The following is a 12553-nucleotide window of genomic DNA, read 5'->3' on the forward strand; positions in this document are numbered from 1 at the left end:
AGAATGTTTGCTTTTGTCTCCTTGTGTAAGACACAAGGTCCCTTGAGAAATTACTTTTACCTAGGGACAAATCCTGCCGGGTGCTGAGCACCAGCCAGACAAGGGCGTGCAGGAGCTTTTTGCAAGCAGGCCCTTATCAAGGATTTTCAAGCAAATCAGCATAGTACAGTGAAATTGCTTTTTTGTTGGGCAAGGTTTATTTATTAAGTGGAATGTGAGTGGGAGGAAGCAGGTTGAGAGCCCCGTGTGAGATTTCACGTAGTCTGTGTCCTCCAGTCTTCCATAATAGTCTTAGTTGTGATACTCTCCCAAATCCCATCATCTGTGGAATTGTCCTTCATGTCCACTTCAATACACTGATTCATCCTAGAGTACAACCGGTGACCTGTCACAGTGGTAAAAGAAAGAGTTAATGCAGAATAAATCTACTACTATTCTTAGAGCTCTCTCAGTGTGAACATGCCTTTGTCTAGGCAGAATTCAGGAATATATCAGGTGTTAAGGGAGAGTGCCTTGCTTTTATTTCAGACAACCATGTCTCAAGAGTTTCTTCACTCAGCTAACCACAGTACTTTTTTTCTTTTTTATTTCTTTTTCTTTTTTCTTTTTTTTTCCTTTTTTTTTTTTTTTGTGGTGTTAACCTGTGGGTTGAAAGAAATGCTCATGTACATATACAATGTAAATTAAAATTATTAAATTGAATAACATTTTTTTCAGAGGCCCCATGTGTGTTGAATAAGTATGCTTAATTCTGTTAAAATCTGATGTGAATTTTTTATCATTTATAAAACATTAAAAAAATTGTCTACTTGAGTCTTAAAAGTGGAAAAATTGGTGAAGCATGCTTAAGAACACTGGCAATTTAATGGCTAATCTTTTGATTAAAATAGCTTTTATATAAATACATGCCTGCAGTATCTGGTTATGCAATCTCAATTAGATACTGAGAGCTGGACCACGGTTGTCCCAGAGGTTGAACCACATACAGACCAGAGCAGAGAGACTCTTCAGCCCTCACTGTATTTCTGCTCTGTGGCAAAAAGGGATTATCATTAATCCAGAGCTGATGAGGCCGCAGAGAAAGGAGTGGATGGCTACAGGGCTCATAGCACCTGTGTCTGGGCAGAAAGAGGACAGAGCTCCCATCGCGTACTCAGCCCCTTTGTGTCAGTAAATCCTGCTGAGGCATCGCTCCAGCAGGCACCTGCATCGTTTTCTTCAAATCTGCATCCAGCTCCTTTCCTTACTGTGCCGTTGCTTTGCAGGAGGGATCGCTTATCCCCTGCCAGGCAAAACTGTTTGGCTACAAATGCATTTCCAACAAATGCAGTTTTGAGGGGCATCTGCCACTATTCCGGGCATTGCCAGGAGTGCCGATGGCTCGGGCACTCCTCCACAAGGGCTGTTCCACAGGAGCTGCTCGGCTGGAGGTTACATCAAATGATGTGCTGGGCTGGGCTGCAGGATTGCCAGCCCCTTCCTTGGAAACCTGACAAAACAAAAGGTTGCACTTACTCGTCCGAATTATTTTCTCATTTGGGTTTTTTTTCTATGCTGTATTTTTAAAATTTAAACTACAAATCATAAGATTGTTAATGATAACAACAATGAGTTTTGCATATTAGCCCCCTGTTGAGCAAAATATGCAGCTCTTGAGATCAAGCCACACCAGGGTCTGAACTTTCCCCCTAAAAGAAAAAGTTTATCCTCACTAAACTTACAAGTATCCCAGTTTGTAATAATTTTATGGCCTCGTGTCATTAGACATGAGAACAGGTCTATGTGCTGATCTAACCTGCACTTGTGTCTTTATGTGTGCCTTGTGCTTATACCCCTAAACCACATCAGCAGCAGAAGCCTTGCAAAGGGGTGTGATGCCCAATGGTTGATTTTGGCAGTGGAAGGTTGGGCTGAGTCAGGAATATAATAGCAGGTTCCTCTAGTAGCAACCACCCTTGGACAAGAGACTATCATAAAAGCACCCCAAAATTAGGAACTTTGGCTAGAGGACAGTCAAATCTCTTTCTACAGCTTTCCTACTTTTACTTTTTATGTTCAAATACAAAGCTAAAATTTCAGTTATGCTGTAGGGAGGAGGGAGAGAGAGCGGTTTAACTGTATAAAATTAAGCATGGTTCTGGGAAAAATTGGCAACACCCTCTGTGGACAGTAAAATATGTCTTTTGATTAATTATTTGTATTATAGCAACACCTAGAGGCCACAACAGAGATCAGGACCCCATTTTGCTACCTACTCTAATTAGCACCTCCAGTACCCACCCAGGAGAAGCTCCAGTCCAAACAGACAAAATAACAAGAAATAGGAGAATGCCAACCCAAGGGCATACAGCATCTCAGTCAAAATTGGGAATACAACCTTCTGTTTGCTGAGCTAGTGTCCAGTGAATGCTCTTCTTTAGTTTTCTTTCCACTATGCTGCCACTGTATAGAATTATAAAAACATGATAAAAGCACTGACAAATTCAAAATAACCCAGGTATTCAAACTGACCTTTCTTACTCTGCTGATGAAGTCATCCATAAGATTATTCAAAATCCTGGTCAATCAAATGTTTTGTCAATCAAACTAGATCGTATTTAGAAAAGAAATATTTCTCTGTCCTTTATTAAATTAATTAAGCCAACCATTAGGAATATTGCCAGATATGGATTAAACAATAATTAATACTGGACAAAAAGGATTGACTTTAAAGAATGCCAAAGCATTGATGCAGTGATAGAATAAATGGGGTGGGTGCCAGTTAATCAAACTCTTAGCAGCAGAGGACGTGTTTGAGAATTGTATTCCAGACCTGCATTTGTGAGTATTACCAATGCGATGATTTGTCAAATAAAAGTAAAAGAAACTTGTTTACCAAATGGAAACACTTACAGCAAATTTTATTCTGGTTTGTTTTTTTTTTTAGCATTAGTCACCTTTGTGTTTATATTCATAATATGGAATCTTCTGGCTGCATTTTATTACAGAAGGAGTTTAAATACTTGAAATTGTTATATGTCTGTGCAAGTCAAATGAGATAAAGATTCTGACCTAATTCCACAAACCCAAGTATTTTCTTTATAAAAGAGCAAGGTATTCCACCTTATGCTGGTTTTGGTTGGGATAGAGTTAACTTTCGTCACAGCAGCTGGTATGGGGCTGTGTTTCGGATTTGTGCTGGAAGCAGTGTTGGTAACAAAGGGATGTTCTCGTTACTGCTGAGCAGAGCTTACACAGAGCCAAGGCTCCTTTTGCTCCCCACCCTGCCAGCGATAAAAGCTGGGGGTACCCAAGAAGTTGGGAGGGGACACGGACAAGACAGTTGTCTCCAACTGAACCAAGGGATTTCCCATTCCGTACTCATCATGCTCAGCAATAAAAACTGAGGAAAGAAGAAGGCAGGTGGGGACATTCAGAGTGGAGGCATTTGTCTTCTCAAGTCCCAAGCATGACAGAGGCCTGCTCTCCTGGGCGTGGCTGAACAGACGCCTGCCCATGGGAAGGGATGAATGAGTTCCTTGTTTTGCTTTGCTTGCATGTGCAGCTTTTGCTTCTTCTGTTAACCTGTTTTTATCTTAACCCAAGAGATTTCTCCCTTTTACTCTTCTGATTCTGTCTCCCAGCTCACCAGTGGGGAGTGAGCAAGTGGCTGTGTGGGGCTGAGTTTCCTGCTGGGGTTAAACCATGGCAGAGATGTTCTGTTTCTGGCAGGATCCTTATGTGTCTATAGTGAAACTACTCAAGTAGTACAAGGTTCTGAAGTCATGCCAAAGACAAGACCGTGGGGAAAAAAAGGCATTTTTTTCACATTGTTTAATATTTTCATGGAATCATTGAAACATTTAGGTTGTAAAAGACCTCTACAATCATTGAGTTGAACAGTTAACCTAGCACTGCCAAGTCCATGAAAAAGCCATGTCCCCAAGTGCCACATTAACATGCCTTTCAAATACCCCAGATGGTGACTCCATCACTTCCCTGGACAGCCCATTCGACTGCTTGACAATCTTTTCAGTGAATAAATTTTTCCTAATATCCAATCTATACCTTCCCTGGCACAACTTGAGGCCATTTCCTCTTGTCCTGTCACTTGTTACCTGGGAGAAGAGACTGATCCCTGCCTGGCTACACTCTCCTTTCAGGCAGTTGTAGAGAGTGATAAGGTCAACCCTGAGCCTCCTTTTCTTCCCAGACAACCTCAGCTCCCTCAGCCACTGCTGGAAGCACTTCCCATCCAGACCCTTCACCAGTTCCATCGCCCTCCTCTGGACTCGCTCCAACATCTCAATATTGTTTTTGTTCTGAGGAACCCAAAAGTGAACTCAGGATTTGAGGTGCAGCCTCACCAGTGCCAAGTATGCAGGGGTGATCCCTCCTCTGCTCCTGCTGGCCTCACAATTCCTGACACAGGCCATGATGCCATTGGCCTTCTCGGCCCCCTGGGCACACATTGGCTCATGTTCAGCCACTGTCAATCAGCACTCCCAGGTCCTTTCCCACCAGCAGCTTTCCAGCCACTCTGCCCCCAGCCTGTGGCATTGCCTGGGGTTGCTTTACCCAAGGGTAGGACCTGACACTTGTTGAAGCTCATGCAGTTGGCCTCATCCCATCAATCCAGCCTGTCCAGATCCCTCTGCAGAGCCCTTCCATAGCTCAATATTCCCACCCAGTAGACTGATATTCCCACCCAACTTGATGACAGTCTGCAAACTTACTGAAGGTGCACTTGATCTGCTCATCCAGATCATTGATATAAATAATAAACAGAACTGGCCCCAACAGTGAGCCCTGGGGAACACCACTGGTGACCAGCCATCAGCTGGATATTGTTCCCTCTCCGGGCCTGGCTGTACAGACAGCTTTTTATCCAGCTAAGAATAAACCCATCCAAGACATGGGAAGCCAGTTTCTCGAGGAGAATGTTGTGGGAAATTGTGTTAAAGGCTTACCTGAAGTTTAGGTAGACAACATCCACAGCCTTTCTTTAATCCACTAAGTGAATCACCTTGTCATAGAAGATCAGGTTGGTCAAGCAGGACATGCTTTTCATAACCCCATGTTGTCTGGATTTGATCCCCCAGTTGTCCTGTATCTGCCACTTGCTGGCACTCAGGATTATCTGCTCCATTTTAGATTGTTTAGCAGTTTTTCTAAAAGGAACAGAGAACTTGGGGTATATTTAGGTAGAACTTTATCTCAAAGAAACAAATAAATGAATAAACATGCTAAGTGACATTTAAAGAAAGAAAGGGTTTTAGGTAGCTGAAATAGCTCAAATAAGCCAAAGTCTTTAACTTGCAAAATAACGTATTAAAAAACTCTCTTCATGGCAACTTCACAACAGTGGTCTGTGACAAAACATTACTGTTGAATGAAAGTGAATTTCAGAAATGCTTGATACTGGGGAAACTTTCAAATATAGCAGGCAGAAAGCAGAAATTAATTTACCTTTCATGGGTTCTTACTATTTGTCTTGCTGTGTTTCCTAATTAATTGACGATATTGATGTTTACATAGGGATTTGCTCCTTTCCAACTTTGCTTGATCCTGTGAAGAAGTCAGAATGCTGCATTTGTAGTATCACATTTATTGCCATGGCAACAGTCCGGGATTTCACAAACACTAATTAGGGTTGGCAACTTGGAATGTTTTCGGTGTGGTCCCATATAATTTTCCCTCTTTTATCCATTTCTCATTATACCTTACTTTAACGATTGACTTCTTCAGTCTGTGTTCAGGTTTTTTCTGCATGACCTCAGGATTCAGTTAATACCTCCTCTGATTTGCAGCCACCTTTCGTATGCTCTCTCACACCCCCAGCTAAGAAGCAACTGCAGTCGTACCTGCATTTGTGTTAAGCTCCGTTTCTTGCAGTTCAAATTAGTCCAAGTTTCAGTACAACCAGCTGGCTTCTACACCAGCATGTGCAAAAGTAGTAAGGAAAGGTATGGAGGCTTAGCTGTATCTTCCAAGCTGCTTTTAAAGGTAAATGCTAAATCTTGCTCAAGGCGGACTGCAAGCCTTCTGTTCACAGAAGCCTCAGTTCTGTGAACGTCCAAAAAATCATATTAAATATTTTAATTCAAGCATATCAAAAGCATTTATAGACACTTAATTTATTATGCAATTAATATAGAGAGCTGCACCCACATAAGCCTCATGAAGTTTAACAAGACCAAGTGCAAACTCTGGTGCCTGGGTCAATCCCCCAAGCATGGATACAGGCTGGGTGATCAGCCAGCTGAGATCAGCCCTGTGGAGAAGGGCCCAGCAGGACTGGGGGATGAAAAACTGAATATGAGCCTGCAGGGTGTGCTGACAGCCCAGAAAGACAATTGTATCCTGGGATGCATCAAAAGAAGAACAGCCAGCAGGTTAAGAGACTTGATCCTTCCACTCCCCTCCAGTGAGACCTCACCTGGAATATTGTGTTCAGGTTAGAGCCCCCAATATAGGAAGGACATGGCCCTGCTCAAGTGCATCCAGAAGAGGCCCAGAAAGAAGACTGGGGGCTGGAACACTTCCCCATGAGTACTGGCTGAGAGAATTGGGGTTGTTCACACTGAAGAGAGAAGGCCCCAGGAGACCTTGTTGTGGCCTTTCAGTACTTTACTTCAGTACTTCAGTACCTACCTAGAGAAAAGGTGGGGAGGGTCTCCTTATCAGGGAGTGTAGAGATAGGACAAGGGACAATGGTTTTACACTGATAGAGGATAACTTTATATTAGACGTTAGGAAGAAATTCCTTATTCTGAAGTTTGTGTGACACTAGAACAGGTTGCCCAGAGAAGCTGTGCATGCCCCATCCCTGGAACTATTCAAGGCCAGGTTGGATGGGGCTTTGAGCAATTTGGTCTTGAGGAAGGTGTCTCTGCCCATGGCAGGGGATTTTGAGCTGGATGATCTTTAAAGCCCCTTCCAACCTCAACCATTCTATGGCTCTATGACTCATCATGTATTATGGTTATCCAATTGAGTTAGTGACCAAAAGTCTTATCTCAAAGGTCTTATCAAGCCCTGTGTTGGTAGTGAACTTTTGAGCCTCTCAAAAAGAAAAATGTATTCGTTAACAAAGGAAGAAGGTAAATTTGTGATGGCATAACCAGCAAGAGGGGAGGTTTTATTTCATTGTGCATTCTCAGGGTAGGAAAGAGAAGTGTCTACCATTCAAAGTAAAAGATTCCCATTCTGCAGCTCATTTAAGGACGAGTCCCAGCTAGTTGTCAAACTGGCTTCCCAATAAAAAAGACATCCAAACAAAACCAAGGAGAGAAAATCTAATTTGGAAAGGAATATGATAAATCAAATTGGTTAGAGTATATTTATTCTCCAAGACACTACAAATTACTAGATAGAAAGAGAAAAATAATGGAACCACCTGAATCATCTTTGTTACAGGTGAAATTATATAATTTGTTTCTAATACAGAAAGGATTCTGTACATTATTAAAGGAAAATGGAGAATTTATTTGAAGAATAAATTCTGAGTCTTATCACCACCTTCTTTCTCTATGTAATTTGGAGGTAAAAAACCCTTTAAATTCTGAAAAAATGTCTCATAATGTATGAAGGAATTGAGAGTTGGTCTTGATGGTAAATCACTGAATCTTTTTAGGAGATTATAATTGAAACCAGGGAAGAATAACTATACTTTATAAGGAGATCTTGTTGAAATAAACAGTATAGTGTGTTAAAAAACAAAAAAAAAATTAATTGGACATTAAAGTCAAAAGTGAACCATTAGAAGAAGCTCTTTATTCCCACAGACACTGAGAAAGCTGACATTAACATCTAAAGAAAGCCTTTAACTGAAAAAAAAGCCTGTTGCCTCAGAAGTTTATGTTTGCCTCCCTGTTTTTTGAGGAAAGATTGGACAGTGCCAGCTTGCCCAGTTTTTGACAATGCCTCCTGCTGCAGTTCACTGCAAAGATCAGTTTTAAAACCCAGCCATACTGCTTTTGAGAAATTTGAACCCAGAGCCCCTCAGCCTTTGAGACCTTATTTTCATGATTTAAATTTGTTCCCCAACTCCTTAATTTCAAAGGGCATGGTCAAACTCATGACAGGGCTTTCTGCAGGCTTTGTGAACTGGGCCACAGTCAAGAATTTCCACACTGAGTAATTTTATTACATGAAGTTTCCTGCCTGCTGTACTGAGCTGTGCAATATTCAGCATGAACATCTGCTTTTTGTCTGATTGGTAAAGGAAACTCTGGTAGACTGCTGCCCCTTTGAAATTAAGGAGTTGGGGAACAAATTTAAATCATGAAAATAAAACACCAAAGCTGGAGGGCTCTGGGTTCAAATTTTACAGAAGCAACGATGCTCTGTTTTAAATTGATCTCTTGAGGGAAGCACAGTGGAAAGTATTTCCATCCACTGGGCAAGAACATTTTGGTCTTTGGGAAAGAGAATCAGGGTCCATTGCACATTCAGCCACCCACTTTGGACCTAAGTTATAGCTTTCAGGGAAAGACTTTTCAAGGTAAGTTAACAAGGATGGCTGAACCTGGGAAACTAAAAATATAGAAAAATATAGATAATGTATAAATAAAAATATATGTCATGAACTTAACTGAAATCTTCAAATTCTCTTATGACGCATGAGCAATTTTACAAAAGCTTGTTTTACTCCAGGCCTCCAAATCAACCTCTCTTCCCATGAGATGGAGATGCTAACACAACATTGCAAGGCTTCAGAATCAGGCTACAGGACACTCAAGGGCATGAAAAGCCCCGACATCTAATAAATATGGTGGAAAATACTATTTGATGTTGGCATTTTCCACTTTTCCATGCTGCATTACTCTTGCAGCTCAAGTAAAGGCCTGGTTCTTTCTGGGCTACTGCATGATTTAGGCTGCAGCACTGCAGATGTGACCTGCACACGGCAGAACAACAGTCTGCCCCAGGGACACAAACACACCACACTCACTTCTTCTCTCTGCAGTGCCTTCCCTTTCTTGCTGGGGCAGGGATCATATGAATGGGAGGAGAAACAGCAAGAAACTCATCTGGTTTAAAACTAACCTGGTTTTCCCAGGCTGGGGTCTTGTCTGTGCTTCTCCTGTCCTGTTATGTGGTCCCTGGTGTAAGAAGGACATGGACCTGATAGGAGAGGGTTTAGAGGAGAGCCATGAAAATGATCAAAGGGATGGAGCACCTCTCCTGCAAAGAGAGGCTGAGAGAGCTGGGGTTGTTCGTCCTGAGAACAGAAGGCTCCACAGAGAGCAGATTGCAGACTTTCAATGTAGAAAGAAGGCTTAGAAGAAAGACCGCTTCCCATCCCTGGAAGTGTTCAAGGCCAGGCTGACTGTGACTTTGAGCAACCTGGTCTAGTGGAAGGTGTTCCTGCCCATTACAGGCATGTGGGACTGGATGGTCTTTAAAGGTCCCATCCAACTCCAAGACATTCTGTGGTTCTGTGATTCCTGTCCTTTCCTTACAGGTCTGCAACGCTGTTAATGGACACTTATTTACCCATTTGCTGTCAAGATACTTTGGCTGAATTTTTAGATCTGCTGCATACCCATAGCATCAAATAGAAGCAAGAATAGCCATGGGTACTTTTTGGGCTCTTACTGCCATATAGTATTTGCAGAGGAGTAGCCTGCAGAACTCCCAGTTGAAATAAGGGGCCCATTGTGCCAAGTTCTCATCACTTACATAATTGTAGACATCCACAGACACCTCCAGGTCCAAAGACATTTACAATAAATGAAAAGAGACTGAGGAAAAAAATATTATAGTTGCTGCATGGAGAGAACTTCTACAGAGACACTTGGAGATTGGTTCTGTTGGGTGGCAACTTTGGGAATGTTAAGAATAATAATAAGAAGAAGAAGAAATCCTTCCCTCTCATGCCATGAGTCAGCATACTTTTCCAGAGCGGTGCTTTCAGACTAACAATCGTCAAATTGCTCGGGGAGACTCTGACTTGACATATTTAGTACGTGCTTCCCACATCCCTCACAGAAGCCCACAGATGTCAGTTTTGATCAGACTCAGCCAGGACTGCAAAACCCATCAGGTTTGCAGGGCTAGAAGGCATGTTAAGATGGCCTAAAAAGTAAATCTTCCCAAAATTGCTATGTTTTCTGCACTTAGAGAGAGAGAGAGAAAAACCATAAAGCTGCAATGGATAACAGTCTGCCCTAAAAAAAGTATCTAATTGTTTTAAACCTGTAAATTTCTAGACCATAGGAACTCTTTTGAAGTGGACTACTGATTTGAATCTCCAATTGTGGTCCCCTCTGTATTGTAAAGAGCTGTCACCATCAAATCAGTGGAGTCCAAACCAATCACAGAAACCTGCATGTCATAACACATAAAGCAGAGGATGTCACTGTAACCGTCTGTGTGTTTATTGCAATTGGACTAGGTTGTAAAAAAAAAAAAAGAAGAAAATACCATATAACAGATTTGTTTCCAATACTGACTATTAGAAGGCTGATTTATGACTGGACCATTTAAAAAACAGTGATTCAGTAGGGAGGGAAGAGGGAGGAAAAAAAGTTTAATTTAAAACCCATATATTGTCAGAAAGCTGCAGATGATCCACAATTGGATGCAGATGATCCATCAGTTGCAGAAGGTTTTAATTTTATGGGTTTAGACTACTGATAGTTAGTTCCAAGGTGGGGTCCATCTAGCCCAGCATCCTGACAGGATAACCCAGAAATGGGCTGTGCAGGCTGATCATGACTTTAAGATCACTGAAACCTAACAGTGTACTTACTCATCAAGCACTGGTCTAAACAGAAGTTTAGACTTTTGTGTTTGTGAGCCCTTATCACTAAAAACCTTTTGAGCATGCACCCCCAATACACACATATCTGTATAAACTACATACAAATACTTATTTATCTATAAACTACATACCTATACTAGTGAAGTTCTGTATTTTCCTGCATCCCACTGGACCACTGCCTTCACAGGCATTTTGCAGCCAGTACAGACACTTTAAAATGGTAAAGACCTATTTGGCTACCTGTAAGCACAACCCTCTCTCATCTGCTCCATGCACATTGAATGAGATATCACTCAGAAACAGAAAGGGACAATTTGTCCAAGCTTAAGAAACCCCGTTGCTTTAACATGCTAGGAACATCAATTTAATGTGGGAAATATTAATAGGAACTGGAAATTGTTCAAGAACATTCTACTGGGTATTAAAAAAAAAAACAAAAAACGAGATGCAAATTTGCAAGTAGAAAAGAATTCATGCTGGGGAAGAAAAATTTGGGAAATATAGAAGATGCAGAAATTCTAGTAAAATACTAGCAATAAAAATATAGAGAATACAGAAAAAGGATAATAGTGGTAAACTGTGAATTTAAAAAAAATTACCCTGCTAAAACCAGCTATATCAGAAATGATCAATGGGCAATGTAGTTAGAAGGAACATGCAAGAAACACAGCAAAAAATTGTTGCACCAAATATTGGTACATTGCTAGAAACAGGTATTACAGTTTTGAACAGAGGCTCAAGAAAGACAGATGTGTTCATCACTATTTCTCTTCTGATTTCAGAAGGAAGCAGGAAGATAAATCTGCCCAATAAAACACTGTAGATGGTCCAGAAAACCTGGCATCTAGAATGAATAAAAATATGATGCAAAGCCAGCTGCAATTACAGACCTACAAATCAAGCAGCTTAGAGGGAAACACAGCATGAAAAACAGGAAAAACCCCAAAGACCTCTCAATTGCCAGTGTATTCCAAATATTTTAAAAGAGCAGAGAGATAATACAGAAAATACAGATGTGCTATTCCGATGCCGAACCTGGGCACATAATGAGAAGTTTCATTTAGAAGCCCACAACATAGAATTGAACACTTCAGGTGCATTTAACAATAATCAATATGATTACATGGAATGCAGGGCTTGTAAAACAAACCTTCTCTATTTTATCTTCTACAACTTTATTTTGGTTCACAGCTATTGCTCCGGTTGACAATGACAACTGTCCTCATACAATGTATTCATATGCCTGCACTTCAAATCATTTATCCATGGATTTTAAACACCATATTATATGGAACTAAAAGGATGTAACTCAGGAATTGGTTCCTATCCATCTATTAGTGAATTATTTTGTCACTGCTACAGTTTTCAGTTATTAAATTTACATAATAACTCATGTGTCCCATCATGAAGCATAAAACTGCAATGCAATTGAAGTCATAAATCATACATCACAAGCAGCAACTAGTCACAGTTAACAACTCACAAGCATTGACAATATTTTCCTTCTAAATCTTCAGGTGAGGTCTTTGAAAAATGAATCTATCCTGAGGAATGAAGATCAGTTAGTGAATGATTTGTGAATAACAAAAAAATTCTAAATGGTTCATCCAGTCCTAGTAACATCCATGCTGACACTGCCTCACTGATACAGCCAGTTACTCTATTTTTAGGAAATAGCAGAGCAATCTCATCACACACCACCTTGACAAAGGTTCTGTGTAAACAGACAAGACCTGATTTTCCTGCTGGTGCAAGCTGCTCTCTCTATGAGTTTTGACAGAGCTATTCCAGTTTCACCAGCTC

Source organism: Prinia subflava, chromosome 1 (genome assembly GCF_021018805.1).
Source record: "Prinia subflava isolate CZ2003 ecotype Zambia chromosome 1, Cam_Psub_1.2, whole genome shotgun sequence".
NCBI classification, from domain to species: Eukaryota; Metazoa; Chordata; class Aves; order Passeriformes; family Cisticolidae; genus Prinia; species Prinia subflava.